The sequence below is a fragment of the Engystomops pustulosus genome, chromosome 3, assembly GCF_040894005.1.
Source record: "Engystomops pustulosus chromosome 3, aEngPut4.maternal, whole genome shotgun sequence".
Taxonomy (NCBI): domain Eukaryota; kingdom Metazoa; phylum Chordata; class Amphibia; order Anura; family Leptodactylidae; genus Engystomops; species Engystomops pustulosus.
In genome coordinates, this window is record NC_092413.1 from 89,783,917 (window position 1) to 89,801,711 (window position 17,795).

Here is a 17,795-nt window from a genome sequence, read left to right on the forward strand (position 1 = left end):
TGCATCTAAATTATAAAATTGTCTTTAAAAGTAACCAGTTTAAATATCCCACAGGGGGTGTAGTTTTAGATGTTCTATATATGAAACGAGTCCGTCATTTGGTTTGACAGCTCTAAAATTGGAAGCTATTTCAAAGACGTTAAAATAGCATATTTTATGCTAAAGTTAAACCTTTGGGATTTTATAGTAGTGGAAGAAATATTGTAAGATTTTGGGTTTCTAAACTTCCACTTAATTTTTAAGTCTTTAAATTTATTTGAATTGATCATTTATTTTCAGTCTTAATGCAGACATTGGTGGTTTGACCTGAAATATTTCCTGGGGCTTTGAAGCTGACAAATAGTATTTTATTGAAATATAAAAACGTAAAGTTTTGCTCTTATGTAGCATTAATCTTATTCAGAGAACCAAAATCCATTCTTTCTAGATTCAAGTACCTCAAGGAAATCTAAATCATGAAAAAATGACAAAATGTACGTAGTATTTAATAAACTTTGTATACATTTTTTTAGTATGTGAACATGAGAAATAACACCTGCTAATAATAAAACAATTTTTTTGCATTATGTGTAGCAGTTTTCCTTTTCAAATAACTGTTTTAAGGTTCTTATTATACAAAATGTCCTGTACACAGAATGTAGAATAAATTCTGATCAGTAACATCAGCAGAGCCATATAGCAAAAAAGTGTTGATCTGTATTGATATGAATACAGATATTTGGATTAGAAAGGAGTTTTCTAAGGAGGTTTTAGACAAAATTTAATGTAGCATGAGCTAAGAAGATTAGGTACATAAGCCCCAAGATATGCCCCCTAATGAATTATATACACTGAGCACCCTCATGAATTATATACACTGAGCCCCTTATAAATTATATTGCCCTCTTGTGAATTATATACACTGCCCACTTAAGGAATTTCCATACTGGTCCCCTCATTATATATACTGGGCCCCTTAAATATATACGCTGCCCTCACATGAGTTTTATATTTTGACCTCATTCATGAATTTACAAAATGGGCCCATTCATAATATGCACTGTCCCCCCCCATGAGTTTTATATATTGCCTCCTTCATGAATTTACATAAGGGCCCCCTTTATTATACACACTGCCCCCATAAGCTTTATATATTTCCCCCTTTTATGAATTTAGACAATTGGCCCACTCATTATATACACTACCTATCAAAAATGTTGAATAATACTGGTAAGGTTAAAAATAAGTTATTTATTAGGTACAATTAAAATGACATGTTAAGAAACATAGGTGATTTTGTAGCAAGAATATAAGTGCCGGGCACCAAACAATATACTAAGACATAAGATACATATGTTTATCAAAGTGCAGAGTACAAGGCCTAAAATGACAAAAGGTAAGTAAATCCAAAACAACTAATATACAGATACAGTAACAAGTAGTGGTATATACCTGAGATCAAGTTGTATCAGTACGCATGGAAGGAACGCTGCCCAGCACCTCCACGACACGTGTTTCGATCCCAATAGGACTTTGTCACCCCTGATCCTGACAGAATAACTATATGGCAATGCAATATTATATGACCAAGTAAAGAATACAGACATTCAATAATGGATTTTGTATGAACTCATTTATTTATTTTTTAATTACATTAGGTTTTTTGTCCTTATTCCATTATATTATGAGATATGGGTATCTGAAGAATCAATAGTTAGACAAGGTACAGCTATCTGTAAAAAATGTTGAATGTACAGAAAAGGAGCGCCACTTGTAATCACTAAGCATCTTGTATTACACTTCACAAAATCACTTTATGTGTTTGGCAAGAGTCAAAGCAATCAATGTCTTACTGGATAGCTTAGCAGTCACTAATACTAAATATTACACCTGCTTCCTACAATTTGGGAGACATTTCTAACTTGCTCATTAAAATTATATATTTTAATATATTTAATTATTTTTATAGATTCATTTCGTAAACTTGAGTATTAATCCTACCTTCTTGTAAAAGAACATTAAAAAGTATACATAGTATGTTGAGTTTCTGTATTATTGCTATGGATTTACTAGGCTACCTAGTATACATTTTGTATTTTTTTATTTATAAGAAACATTCAAATTGAATTTGTTGGTATAACAAGTTGCTGTGCCAGAGCAATTTATCAACTTAAGTCATAACTAAAGATTTAACCAAATTGTATAAATGAATAAGCAGAAAGAAAGAAGAAAAACAGGTCGCTCACCAAAAGTGCAGACTTTTATTGTGGCCGACAGAGACAGGCAGAGAGGTGCCGGATATGCCACAAACAACGGGCACTACAAGCACTTTCTCTAGTCTGTAACATCATGCAGTGGGCTGGAACTACGCTTATTAACTATGGATACTATAAACAAAACTTTCAACACATTTTTAAAAACTAATGTAACACTACAAGTAGTTATTTATACAATTCTTTTATTGAGATACATTAGAGTTGTAACAATGCTTTGAGACAATTTTTACAAAAACATTTCAAACCTCATTCAAACCTACTGACCACCATAGCTTTAGTGCGCGTGTTCTACCTGGCTTCACGTCTAAGTAATTCTTTATTTCTATCTCTGCCAGATGTTGTAATCATCCATCCAATTTATTACTTCAAGGCTTTTGAGAAAAGAGTTTGTATCTTTAAGTTACGAAGGTATATTTTTTAGTAATAGACGAAGTAGCCAGTCAATATATTTTGAGAGGGGCTCTGTCAGAGAACCTATTCCAGCCACATTTGGGCGACCAGGAGGGTCTGTTATGGATTTGTGGATTTTTGGAAGAAAATACCAAATAGGCTTACGGAGGAATTCAGGAAGTTTATCAGTGAATTGTTCTGACAGAACCATTTTCTCAACATACATAGATAAACTAGATTTTGTGCCACCTGTAAAACCCTGCACTTCAACAGTCTCAGACTCATCAATGTTAATTTCATCCAATGACAGTAGTATATCTATCACTTCCCTGTCTTTTTCTGAGACTGAATTGTTGGCTATTAAACCTAGTGGGCCCACGATAATAGGTATCTCCCCTTCTTTTCTTGTGGGTACATGTGGAGGATTACTCTTAAACCATTTGTAAAGTTTAATCTTTGTCAAAGTCTTGAACCAACGCATAGCTCAATCCCTTAGAGAGTAAGCTAATACAATCCTGTGACAGTACCATTGAGGATAAGTTGACAACCCCTCCAAGTTCCAAATTCGTGTTCTTCTCTTTTCCTTCATTCCTTTCTATTAGCGTCTCTACGACACCTGTTTTAATTTTGTTGCATTGGTTTTTCTCCTGGTTTCTGCAGTGGCGCCCTCTTCAAATTTTCTTTCGAAAGTTTCTCTCGATTTCCTTTTAACTCTGCCGGGCGAAAGCTTCCATATTAATGTTCTCCTCTGAAGTGCTGGTGTCAGATTCAGTTATCCAATACTCTGAGGCATTCCTCTTTTTCTTTTGGTTTTTCTTTTGCCCAGGGCTTTTTCTCCCTAATATGATGTTCCATGAAAAAATCTGGTTAATGTCATATTCAGCTTTATCACGTAGAAACTTGTCCCATTTTTTCCTTAGTCTCTATTTGAAGTACAACAATCCTTTTTTACAACTTCTTATGAAAAGTTTGTAACTGAATGTCATTTAATCTGGTTCTCGCTTTTCGCTTTACACAGTTCAGAGACAATTTTTTTGTACTCCACCTCATTGCGTTTCATCACTAGTTGCATGAGATTTAGAGAATGCTGATGGAGTTCTTTATACATACTAAGTCCCCGGGGGACATGGCTGTTGGCTAAAAGTAGGACTTCAATGATTCAGTTGTCCAAAACAAACGGACCTCTTTTTCAGACAAAGTTTGCATTTTAGCCTCTAAGTTCTTAGTACTCAAAACTTGTAAAACTTCTTGCGAGTTACAAAATTCAAAAAACGTGCCAGCATCCTCTCTACCTGCATGGATGGTTGTTTCGACCATGTCAACGCCTAATGCAGCTTCTGCTCCTACCTCCATCATGAGGCAAAGCTGGAGAAGGAAAGTCCTCGGCAACAATGTATATGGATGTGAATAGGTACAGACACGTGCTCTTGAAAACAATAGTAATGTGAACACATTCCAAGGTATCTAGAGCAGAATAACAGGCATAAATGAACAGCGCAGACGATAATAGTAAATATTGTAATATACTTAATGTTACTTTTTCCTCTGGCTTTCTTTCGATTTTCAGCAATATATATAAATCAGCTTTCCCTCCCATACTCACACTGGCATTTCATTAATAAAGAATATGATAATGTTTCTATAACAGCAAATGTACAATAACTTGATAAGTGAAATATGCTCAATCTATAAAAGGAGTTAATCTTTTCCGGTCTGACCATGCCTATATGCTGTGTACAGAATGGAGGAGGCTTTCAGGAAATTTAGGCTCCCAGTTGTCATGGCAACCAATCTTGCTTTCAAATGACGTTGGGGAGAGGGATTGGAAATGTGTGGCACTGTTAGGTGTAGCACTGTTTGGGTTTGACTACAGCACCTATCAGGTTAACTCTTGTGATGGATATAGCTTACACCATAAGCCTTCTCCATACACTACTTCACCATAACCGACATAGTTTTATGTTGGCCAGTCGCGAAAGCATTTAGCAAAGATCACATAAAAATCAAATAAAAGAGATATACACATGTTTGGTATTAATAGGGTAAGCCCTTTATTAACTCTAAATGTCCCAAGGAAAGCCAGTCTAGTAATGTTCACATTATTATTTAGAAAATACTAAATAATATAATTGTGATACTAGTAAATGCCTCCCATATAGTTGCACAAATGATACCATTTTAGAATAAATTTCAGAACATAACGGTGACTCCACACTCCATTCTTCACTTCTTCTCTTTAGTTTATTGAAAAAAGGACCTAGGCATTTTCTGTCTTTACAAGATTAGAAGTTAACATGATCATATTTAAAACAGCAGCAGTGCAGATGGGAAGTGTTGGAACATGTACTGTGATATAGTCACACCACTTGGCAAATAAAATGTTTTTTTTTTAACTCTTAGGAACTAACCAAGTAGGCATACTGTATAGAAAAATACAGTATGTATGATCCTTGGTTCTGCCAGGAGATGCAGACGTTTGCTTCTTTTTATACTAAGGAATAAATACTTGGCCAAGTATGCTTATTGTTACATTTCACCAAAGGCTGGTCCAGAGACTATATTTTGTAGATGCATTTTCACTTTGGTGCATATTTACAGGGATTTTCACTGCCAAGAGACCATCTAATCCTTAAAGAGGTATCTCATCTGGACATTTACATTTTATTCAATTTACCTGCTATATAGCATGTGACTATATACAATTAGAAATTTGAAAATTTTCATTTTTTATACAAATAAGTGCAACACATTTCAACTAAAATATATTGCTAACGTGACGTAAAACATGTTTAAAAATCACGTCAGTAAGTAATGCGTTATAATGCATATAGTAACACATAGCGGATTGGAAAAATAAAGATTTAAAGTATTAGAGTATTATCAAGTCACTTGCTAACAATGTAGAAACAAATCTTTTAGTTTTGTCAGATGTGGAGTAGACAGGCATTACTCCTTTCCCCTGGGATATCACAGTGTCATTTCAATCTTCTCAGAAGAAGTGATCATTGTAGTATTATACATTTCCAAAGTTTGTAGTAACAAATGTTCACTCCTACTAGTGATTGTGACATACAAAGCCAGACTGGATAATAATTACCTTAGGAAAGCAGGTATAACAAATCCAATAACCACCTTTGCTATATTCAAGTTGTAATAGCAACATTGCCATTGGGTCCAAGGAAAGAATACCAGGGTACTAACATTTTAACTGAATGCCAGTTAAGATGGAGAGAGGAAAAGAGCCGTATAAGGGGAGAAAGAGGTAGTTTACTTTGCTTAGCTCTATAACGAATCTTCAATTTTCACTTGTACTGTTGATTCGTTTTCCAAATTTTAGTGACAAAACTCTAGACAACAAAAAGTAACGTACTGTAACTTTCTCCTTTGCACAATGTGGACTTAAGTGATGAGTACAATACCCCCACCACTATTCTAAATAATCCTATTACACAATCACATTATGGTAAATGTATCATTGTTTTCCTATCTAGGCTTAACAAATGTCCCTACAGTTGTAATTCATTTGATTTGCTTTAATGGCACAAATCACCACATATCCATCATAGCAGGCTACTAGCTCTACCATTCTTGCAATAGGAACATGTTTGTCATTCACTGAACATAGACAGTTGCCTGCAACTGTGGGAATGTAATGTAATCTGATAAGCTTTAGCATCAATAACTCTAAATGTCTCTGAATGTGTGCTGCTAGTCCACACAGCAAATTGAAGACACCACCTTTATTGAATACTACACACAAATGGATATTCTATTTTTCAGTAAGATTACTGTCAAACAAGTCTTACAAATGGAGATTTCTCTAATGCAAATGAAATTAAAGGGTACAGTATACCCAGGCCTATTCCATTTAACTTGTGTCTAGAGCAAACTTTCTAGGATTTTCACTTGATACAATTTATTTCTATGCAAATGTAAATGTTTTATTCATATCCTTTAACTTACCATACAAGGTTAACCTTTCATTTATAGTTCAAGCATCTGCATTCTCTTTTTAGTGAATAAATGCTATTCAATGTAATTTTGTTAGCATTTCTGTCTGTCCCCAAGATTCCTAGCACTACATAAAATGCATCATTTTTATATTTTATTGAGCTTGATTTATAAATAATTCGATACTGTATGTGCTCAGCCTGGACGACCTGCCCCCAGTTTCCTGCATGAAATGTCAACCTGTAGTAGTGCATTGCTCTTTCCTACAAAATGATTGTGAATTGGTATGCCCTGACTTCTTCCTTGATGCTATTTGTAACAGAACCTTTGGTCACATCTCATCCTAATGATTTTGAGCCTTGCCTTAGAAAACATAGTTTTTAAAAATGACTAATGATGAGTGGCCGCTTTAAAATTTGGGTTTGGTTTTAGGGTGCGGTCACACGTGACGTTACTGCATGTGTTAACGCATCACAACAGCTGAGAAGAGATTTGCCTGTTAACATTGCTGGCAACATTGCTTTTACAAAACGCATGCACTAACGCATTGTTTACACATCCATTAACACATGTTTTTGTTAACGCTATATTAACTCTTTAGTGGCATGGCCTGAAAAAGCATTAGTGATCAGGCATTTTTAGCGAATTTTCGTTTGCGCCGGTTTAAGGGCCATAATTTTTTTTTTTGTATGATACCTTAAATTTTTTTGCAGGGTTTTTTTTTGGGGACACATAGAGCTTGTTGAGCTCGCATTGCACTCTGAGACACATGCAAGTGCAATGCGTTTTCCATGCATCAATTGCCATAGAAAAGACATAGCTCCGTCCTGAGTCCTTTTCACGCACGTTATCTGTGCGTGAAAAACGCATTAAAATTGCATTGAAAACGCGCATGAAAAACTGAGACACTGAACAAACTCTGATGCAAAATGTCAGTTTTTCACTGACCAAACCCTGATCACACCCTGATCACACCCTGAACAGACTCTGACGTAATCTGCAACACAAGTGTGAAAGGGGCCTAACACCTGAAATCAGTGCTGGCAACAATCATGGGTGTTAACTGTTTAAATGCTGCTGGCATAGTCACTGGTGGAATTTAATCTACTGCAACCTCGCTGCCATTTGGAGAGGGTCATCTCAGCTGAGGTTACAGTCAGTGGTAGGTGCCAGCGCATAGTCGCATTTAAATTGCAACTTTGCAAGCTAGATTTAAAGAGTTAACACACCTGATCAATGGCAGCACTGAACGTGGGTATTAACTGCGGAGGGAACCTGAGCTAAACCTGGGTCCAGGTCTACTCAATACTACATGTTATGACTAAATGTAATTAATATGGTAATAGGGTATATTGCGTATACATCATGCATGGCAGGTATGTTGAGAGAGACAATAGATAGTAAAAAGAATACTGTACAGTATAAATATTCACAGAAATTGGAGCAGCCTAAAATTTAAGTAGAAGCACAATGTACATAACAAATGTCTCAATAGAAATTCAACATTCATGAGTTATATTGCCATAACAATAAGCCAAGATGTTTCATTGTCTCATTAACAGGAACATTTACAGCAAATAACATAAACCACAATTTGTGAATAAGTCACAATGCTCATAAAATGATACAAGACCACAGAATAGTCATGTTGTGTTCTGAAACTCAGAAACAAAATTACAGTTATAGAGTTGAAACATTGTTACCAGAGCAGAGGATTGAAACGCTGCAACACGCCTTACACCCTGAAGCTCAAATGTTTTTGGGTTTTAGGCTGGTTTGATTTTTCTTAGAGAGTGATAAATCTGTCATATGAGTCTGTTGTTTTTTTGCAACTTTTTTTTTATAAAGTTGCACATTTTTGAGTGACCCCTTAATTAACATTTTCCTATGCCGCCAATGGAGTGGTGTTTTTTTGCGACTGTAAAATATTTGCAACTTTATGAACTCATTTAGATCGGCCTGCTGACTTTAGATGCATGTCCAGAGTCTGCAACAACGTCTTTAGACGTCGCGGCAGTTTTCTAGGACCTGGTCTTAGTCAACTGGAGACCCTTATTACCGCTTCTCCCTTCTCCACTCCTTACAGTGAATATGTCCCCCAGGGGTCTTTTATGACCTCATGTGGGGCAAATAAAGTAAAAACACACACAAAATATTAATAATTATTCATAAAAATAAAATGACATTTCTGCATATAATAAAAAAACCCAGCAACACTACAAAAAACATGTACATAGTCATCTCGTTTGCCCGGGAGTATACATATTATATATCAAAATGACCTAAACAAAATAGGGAATTCATTAATGTTCATTTTGAGTTGATTTGAAAATTTAAAAAAAAAGTACTATAAATTACAAAAAAACCTTTTTTCCACTTTTAAATGAAATTTTTTAAAAAAACTTTTATTACCTTTAACTACCTCTAGGTGTCCTAGAAATTACGAAAATTTGCTAAAAATGCCTGGTCAGTAGAGCCTTTTCAGGCCACATCACTAAGGGGTTAAATGTCACCATCGACAATGAGATGCAACACAACAACCTAGTAGCAGAAAATTTTGCTGGAAAGGTAAAAGGTAGCAAATTTTGTGCACCTGCCAGTGCACCAAAAAAAAGTAACATATTTAACAGAAAATTGAGACAAAAACTAAGATAAATGACCCACACTGTTCAGATTTTTGTGGGCATTTAAATTTACTTTCATTGTTTTTAATCTACTAAAGCCCCTGCACCAGTTTTCTGTCAGGCGACACAAATTTCTGCTTGAAAAGGTGTGTTTTTGTGCACAGGCAGACCGGGCAACACATTTATAATGCAGAGTGTGATGCCACACGCCCCATATTAAACGTGCACCAATAAAAAAATTGGGAGGGTGCACCAGATACTTGTAGAACGGGCGTCACAAACCCTGAATCTGGCACACACTTCACACTACACACGCAAACTGCACATAGTGCAGTTTGCACTGTTTAGTATAAATGTGCCCCTCTGTGTGTCTGTATTCTCCAAAGATCTATCTGTAAAACTTGAAAAAAAAAACAATTACATAATGTAAGATAATAAAAATACTCCACTGATAACATAAACAATATTAAAAACACCAAGTAACATGGCATTTTATGTCAAAGTCAAAAGGGTATGAGAGGGAGGACCTAAGGCACATTCTTAAGGCAAGCTAACTGGTATCTTGTACATTTTCATTTAGTAATTGGAAAGTACAGGCAATCCCCTACTTAAGGATACCCAACGTACAGACGACCCCTAATTACAGATGGAACTCTCTGCCCACTGTGATCTCTTGTGAAGCTCTCTGGATTCTTTAGTCTTGTCCCAGATTGCAATGATCAGCTTTAAGGTGTCATCTTAAAGTGAACCTGTCACCAGGAGACCCATTTTTAGAACTCCCCCAGTCCCCACAGAGCATAGTACATACGCTGCCAAAGTGTTTATGTATAACAAATAGGTTTTACAGAAAAAAAGATATGTTATATTGTTTCTTTCATTAGCATCTGCTGTGTGACTAGGCAGTTGCCAAAAGGGAGGGTCTGGAAAGGAGCAGTTCCCCCCCACCCTTGGGAAACATGTGACCTTTTCAAATATATGAATAACTCCCCTCACTCCGGATTGGCTATAGAGGAGCAGGGGGCGTCGCTAAGCCAAGTGATGGGTGTTTTCATATATTTGAAAAGGTCACATGGAGAAGCTGTTCCCCAAGGGTGGGGGGGGGGAACTGCTCCTTTCCAAACCCTCCCTTTTGGCAACTGCCTAGTCACACAGCAGATGCTAATGAAAGGTACAATATAACATATATTTTTTTCCTGTAAAACCAATTTTTTTATACAAAAACACTTTGGCAGCGTATGTACTATGCTCTGTGGGGACTAGGGGAGTGCTAAAAATGGGTCTCCTGGTGACAGGTTCCCTTTAAGAACAAACCTAAAGAACCTATCTTGTACTTAACCTGCATTCTGCCTGTACAATCCATTTGGTAAGTACTAACAGTGAGATAAGAAAACCGTTATTATTAAGAACATAATAAAATGCAAGTACAAGAAAGTACAAGAAAGTGTTGAGATTGGGTTGAAGTTACCAGTGAGGGGAATGTGGGTCATTATTTTACCCTATTCTTTTTAATTTTTTAATTAAAAGATTTATAGAGTAAAATTTCAATACTTGTTGAGGACAATAAGCTTTAGGAAGTTATTAACAGAGAGATGGATATTATAACATTACTGAGGGATTTGTGAAATTTGGAAGCTTCGGTCAAGAAATAACTCACAAGGTTTAACCCCTTTATGACTGATGGTCATTGGTGCCTGAATGTCCAGGTAATTTTTTTTTACTTTCTGCTATGTGCTTCTTCAAATGAGGATATCTCTGGAAAAGCTTTACATCATAACAGTTTTTACTTTGTTTTTGTTAGACTTTAACTTGATAGGATAGTTTTATTGAATACATATTGTCTTCTTTATAAAATTTGCATTTGACTACAATTGTGAAAAATAAGCTTTTTTGTCATTAAATAAGTAGTCACTTTTACCAGAATAGGCTATAAATATGTACAGCATTATTCCATTACCCTTTCCCAGGTTCAGATGCAGACTGTGCATGTACTTCTGCAAAGTGAAAGTGTTTACTGTAGCTACTTCTATTTTCTGCCTTTAGCTGACAGGCTGGGGGGAGGCACACTTCAAACTCCTATATCTCTTGAACCATTGTACATAGAAACACAAGTTTAGTGTCATATAAAACCAGAGAATCCTTTATATGATGTATAGATTTTTTTAGTACAATTTTAAGGATGAATATCTCCGGTTCTGTTAAGCATCTATTAACAATCCATATTGTGAATGGATATCACTAGAGATGGGCGAATTTGTTGAAATTCGGTTCGAGACGATTTGCCGAATTTTTTGAAAAAATGTGATTCGACTCGAATCTAATCGTGACGACTCACTTTAAAAAACATGTATATCCTGTAGGGTGTTTTAGAACGTTGTGCCATGCTGAAATATGCATAGGGAGCGTGGTTTGGTCTTCAACAAACAATGCTGTGTTTTAGTATGACACGCACATGACAGCCGCCACTCTTAGAATCGCTTCACTCTTCACTTTCATGTGCACTTACACGGGCCAACTTGACCAAATAAGTGAAGAGGGAATGCAGCCTGACAAGGTAACATCTGTGCCAGCTCGAAAGGACCAAGCTGAGGGACAAGATCCCACTATAACATCAAAGAGTGCACTCTTTTTACACTGCCATCAGATGATTCCATAGATTACTACAGAACCTGTTCCATTAAACGCAGATACATGTAGAAACTCCACAAAAGAGTGGAGAGGGTGTTGGCTGTAATTTTGTACTGACGTCACTGATCATTTTGCCCTTCTTCTCATCTGTTAGTGTCCGCTTTCAATCAGTCAATAATCGTTCAGTATTGCTAAAGCCAAAAACAAACAGGAGTTGATCCAAGACAGAGATGACCAGTAAATGGGATATTTGCATGTCCCTTGTGTTCTGTATCCACTCCAACTTTTGGCTATCAATCCTGGAGCTTCTCATTCCTTCCGACAGATGAAATGAAGGGGAAAACCAAACATAGTGACACTGTCATAGAATGGTGAAGGGTGAAACAGCATTATGGAAATCACAGGGTGTTCTTGGGAGACAGCGGTCAGTTGGCAGCAGCATAAGTAGGCAGCAGAGTGGCACAATGACAAAGTGTGGAGGTGCCAGCAGGAGCATGAGGTCAGAGAATGGCATGATGGCAAATTCTTTAGGTGGCAGCAACATAGTAGGCCATAGTGTGGCACAATAACGAAGTTTGAAATTAATTTGAAGTTAAAATTTTTAAGTTAAATTTGAATTTGAAAATTAGAGATGCTACATCCATCATTCCTTACAATTTTCCTGAAAAGTGATGGCTACCTCCACAGAGTTTCAGCGGGAGCTCCCAGGAAGCCTAGCCGGTCTCATGGAAGTGGTGGTCCCCGACCACGCTTGGTGGTAAGTCCCGGTTAGGTACATGTCCCCTGGAAGTAGGGAATACTTCCACGGGACTCCAGCAGGAGCTCCCTGGAGACCTAGCAGGGCTCATGGAAGTGGTCCCCAGCCACACTCGGAGGCAAGTCCCAGTAAAGGACATGGCCCTGGAACTGGCCCAGTGGCTTGCATTGGATCCCTAGGACCAGCTATGCCCTGAGAGCTGTCTTTGGAGCATTTGTGCTGGGGAACAGCAAAACCACCCTCCCCTGGCCGCGAGGTCCAGGGAGCTTCCGGTGCCATGCTCTATCGTATGGAGATGACTGCGAGTGAAGAAAACGGCTAAGTGTGGGATTTTGGGTGCGCCTCTAGTGGCATGCTCCGATCGCTCGCCCTGGTGACTTGCCATGGAGAAAGAGAGTGATAGAGTTTGTGTATGCGTCAGTCAGTCAATCAGTCCCATCCATTCAGGCAGGCAGTGCAAGTAGAGAGCAAGGCTCAAGCAGTCATGCAGTGATGTACAGCTGTCGTGTAGAACGTAGAGTCCCACAACCAGGTTAAGGCAATACTGCAATCCTGGCTGAGACGTCGTGGAAGAGAGCTTCATCCCGCTGAAGGAACACAGGACTTTTATGTGTGGAGCTGTGACTTGAGGATGCCAGAAAGTGTAGCTGGCGAGGGTGCGCCTCTCCCGGCATGCTCCGCTCACTCACACCCGTGACGTGCCATGGAGACTGAGGCCCACAAGCGCCACCGGGGTGCAGCACACACGATCAACCCATCTCATGGGCCTGGAGCTCATCTAGAGTGTGAGTCTTGCCCTGGGCATGGACATGGCGCTGGAAGCACTTGATTCCAGGGTGGCCGGGAGAAGTATGCTCGCCCCTGCCAGACTAGCAGCACCATTTAAATTTGAATTTGAAAATTAGAAACACCACATGCATCATTCATTCCAATTTCCCAGAAAATCTTAGGTCTTTGCCAAAAAATGAACTTCAAAGGTGGCAGCAGCAGCAGTATGAGATCAGAGAGTGGCACAATGACAAATTTGTGAGGTGGCAGCAACATGGAAGGCCACAGTGTGGCACAATGATAGAGGTTGAAGTTTGAAATGAATTTGAAGTTTACATTTTTAATTTACATTTGAATTTGAAGATTAGAAATGCCACATGCATCATTCATTATAATTTCCCTGAAAATATTATGTCTTTGCCAAAAAAGAATTGAAATTTGGGGAATACAGAACCCCAAAAACTGACACCCTGGACTTGGAGCAAGAATCACTCCAGCAACTATGTGGATTTTACACCGATTTCTTGCTATTAACTTCAGCAACAAAAAAGAGCTGCAATTTGGGGTATACAGATCCCCAAAACGGACACCCTGGGATTGCAGCAAAAATCACTCCAGAAACTATGTGGATTTGACACCTTTTTCTTGCTCTCAATTTTAGCAACAAAAAATATTGAAATTTGCGGTATACAGATTCCCCAAACAGGGGAGCAGAAATCACTCCAACAACTATGTGGATTTTACACAGATTTCTTCCTATTCACCTCAACAACAAAAAAGAAATGCTATACAGATTCCCCAAAAACGGACACCCTTGGAGCACAATACAAGCAGTTAGACGCTACAGGTAGCACATGCAGTGCTACTGTTTTTATAGGGCTGTGTGACATCACATAAGCCTGCCGGTCGCTGAATGGCTTACAGGTCAGCACATGTGATCATGGGTGAACCTTTCTCCTTCTAGTCCGATTACTAGTCCGATTGTTGGCCAATGCCTGAGAAATAAACAGATACAAAAAACACTGTTATATTTCACGAGACTAGTTCCATACAATTTTAAGAATTTAAATTAATTAAGTTTATTCTCTCTTTTAAACGTTTTCTAGTCAGGCAGGATAATTCAAATGATCCTTTCTCCTCCCCAGAATTCTCTGCCTCATGTAACACTTTGTGCTCGTGCCCATTTTGGTAATAAAGGAGAGAAAAAAAACTTTGTTCCCAGAAATCACTGTAAACTTCGGATTCGTGACGAATCGAATCTTCCCTGAAATTAGGACCAATTTCCACTTCGTTAGAATTGATTCACCTATCTCTAAATATGACCGTTTGAAGTTTGTCACTGTCAAGACTTTTATGTCCTTTCTGCAGGGGGCATGTGGAAATAGGACATATATAGACGTATGGCAGTCATGGAGGGGTTAATATAGATAAATGTAAGGCTATGCACTTGGAGCTAGGAAACAAAAGTATGGTTATGTATTAAATGATTAAACACATAAGATGAGAAAGATTTCAGGAACAGGTGGACAGTAAATGGACAGCTTTGGGGATCACTTCTGTGCAGCTGTTGCCAAGATAAATAAAATCATGTGAATCATCTAGAGAAGAGAATGAGTGATTTAGAGTACATAGATGGGTTATCATGCCTGCAAAAAACATTTCTGTCTGAATGGGTAGTACTAAGTCTGTGTCTAGACAATTTCACCATCGTCATAAACAGGGATTCAATACTGTAAGAGCAGTTTGACTGTAGAATTTGCTATATTGAAGTTAAGATTTTTTCACCACTATGGTCTTATTGGCATCAGCCTTGTTGAATTTTCTTTCCTTTTTCTGGATCAATATTGTAGGATTATAGGTTGGACTTGATGGACGTGCATCTTTATTCAACCTAATGTACTATTATCATACTAACAACATTGGATTCCTTGTGACCCAGAGACATTCTCACTCAATATTGTCAACTTAATTGTATCACATTCTGAAGGTCACCGGGAACACAGCACATGTGTATTAGAACCAGAGTTTCTATCATATAGCTCCAAAAAGCAGCTGAATGGAAATAATGTATTAATTTTAATAATTTCAGAACATTTCTTAGTAGTTACATAGAGATCGTAAAACATAAATGGCAAAAAAAACCTAAATCTTTGAAAAAAATAGAATATAACAACCATGCTCGATATTATACAATATGAGTGAAAATATTTTACTTAACATACATGAAGGCGATTAATTTGATATTAAGTTTACCATATATACTTGAGTATAAGCCGACTCAAGTATAAGCCAAGACCACTAATTTTAACACAAAAACTGGGAAAACCTATTGGCTCGCCTGCCAGCCTCTGTAGTTTATAGCCTTCCAGCCGCCTGTAGCATATAGCCTGCCAGCCTCCTGTAGTATATAGTCTGCCAGCCCCGTCTAGTATATAGCCTGCCAGCCCCTGTAGTATATAACCCACCAGTCCCCTGTAGTATATAGCCTGCCAGCCTCCTGTAGTATATAGCCTGCCAGCCCCCTGTAGTATATAACCCACCAGCCCCTTGTAGTATATAGGCTGGCAGCCCCCTGTAGTATATAGCCTGCCAGGCCCCTGTAGTATATAGCCTTCAAATAAAAACAAAAACAGGAAAGGTTTTTCAATAAAATGTGCTGAAAACCCTAACTCGGCTTATATTCAAGTATATATGGTAACATGAAAATCCAAAATATATGAACATATCACCTGTAAATAACCTATGGAGTAAACATGTTATCAAATGGAACTTTCTATAGAATGAAAGGAAGCAAAGGTCTAGAAAACCATGAATAATTCATACAGAAAGTATATTCAAAAACCTTTCCTTATACAACCACTTGTATTTGCTGAAATGGGAATACCCTTCATGAATATGAAGTGAATCTAATTGAATAATATCAATTTATTTAACAGTGATACCATATTTTGTGAAAAATGTCACATCATTTTTTGTTGTGCAAAATGTAATTTTATTTTCCAATAAGCAAAAAGGGTTAAAAGCATAGAAATATCTAAATATTTTATTTATTAAAACCAGTCCAGTCCATATGTACCGCTATATACCAAACTGTCAAGATACTATAGTAAAAATTACTGCAGTTTTTTTTATAATTGGTATTTTATTTTGTCTTTTATTGGCATTTTCCAGTTAATTCATATGGCAAAATTCAAATGGTCAAAGGAAGAAAAGGGATTAAAAAAATATTTCACCCAAATAGTTTCAGAGATGTTTAGTTTTCGTATATACCAGAGGTGGCACTCAGAGCCATTTCTGTGGGCAACAGAAAAGGAAACTTTAGAGATGCTGCTCTCAGCGCTATTTTTAAGCAACATTTCATTGACTTTTTGGAACTGCAGGAAAAGGGAGAAGGTGTGGACAGGGCTGCATTATCTTTTTGAGGTCCCCCTGCTGGACCCTTTATTCTTTCTCTACGGAGAGACCTTGGTAAGAAGCTACAATGAGAGTCTGAATTTGTACTCTTTCTTTTAACTGTATTGGTGCCCTTACTCTTGTATAAGCTGAGTTCAGCACAAAAAATGTGCTGAAAAACCTCACCTCGGCTTATACAGCAGTGAATAAAAAAAATAAACTTAATACTCACCCTCCGGCGCCCGGATCCTCGGGGCGATTCCCGGTGGCTCCTCTTCTTTCTTCTCTAGCCGGCTCTATGACACGACTCTGCCGGCTAGAGAAGAAAGACGAGAGAAGAGCCGCTGGGAAACGTGCTGAGGATCGGGAGCCGCGCCGAGCATCCGGGGTGTGTGAGTATTGCCGGAGGGTGAGTATTAAGTTTATGTTTTTTTAATTTGCTTGGCATACAGGGGGCTTGCTGGCTGTATACTACAGGGGGCTGGCTGTATACTACATGGGGGCTGGCTGGCTGTATACTACATGTGGGCTGGCTGTATACTACACCCTCAGTTTATACTCGAATCAATAGGTTTCCCCAGTTTTTGGTGGTAAAATTAAGGGTCTCGGCTTATACTTGGGTCGGCTTATATACGGTAATTTCTGTACCAACTTATGCTTTCTTACAAATAAATTATTTCATCTGATTTCTTCTTAACCTTTAGAGGAACCTACATAATTGATGCACAAAGATATCACCATGCCTCATGCATGCGACCATTTTTTTAGATGCAAAAACTGCCACTGCAATAATTTTTTTTTTGCCTCTGACACATGGACCTATTGACTGCTAACTGTATGATTATATATTTCTCACCGCACCATGAACTAGGTGTAAGACAGCAATGTGAAGAATAGATCATGTCCTATTTTTGGACGGTTTGCGACACGGTTTCTCCGTAGAAATCTTTGGAAATAAAAAACTTAGGGTCTTTAATTAGGTTCATTTTATTACTTATTAAAGGGACTATATAAATTATTTATTTTCATAAT

The 17,795-nt window shown here is 37.7% G+C and overlaps 1 protein-coding gene across 2 annotated transcripts in view; it reads left to right on the plus strand.

Annotated features, from left to right (window-relative positions):
• The window catches only part of NMBR (neuromedin B receptor), a 212,407-nt gene that overhangs the window by 121,723 nt on the left and 72,889 nt on the right, over positions 1 to 17,795 (plus strand). The window contains exon 1 of one of the 2 annotated variants that reach the window (XM_072141379.1): positions 7,695 to 7,758. The exons of the other annotated variant lie outside the window; for it this stretch is intronic. The gene's annotated coding sequence lies outside the window, so the exon portion shown is untranslated. Of the gene's footprint in view, positions 1 to 7,694; positions 7,759 to 17,795 lie in introns of those variants that run through there. 2 annotated transcript variants of the gene reach the window in all.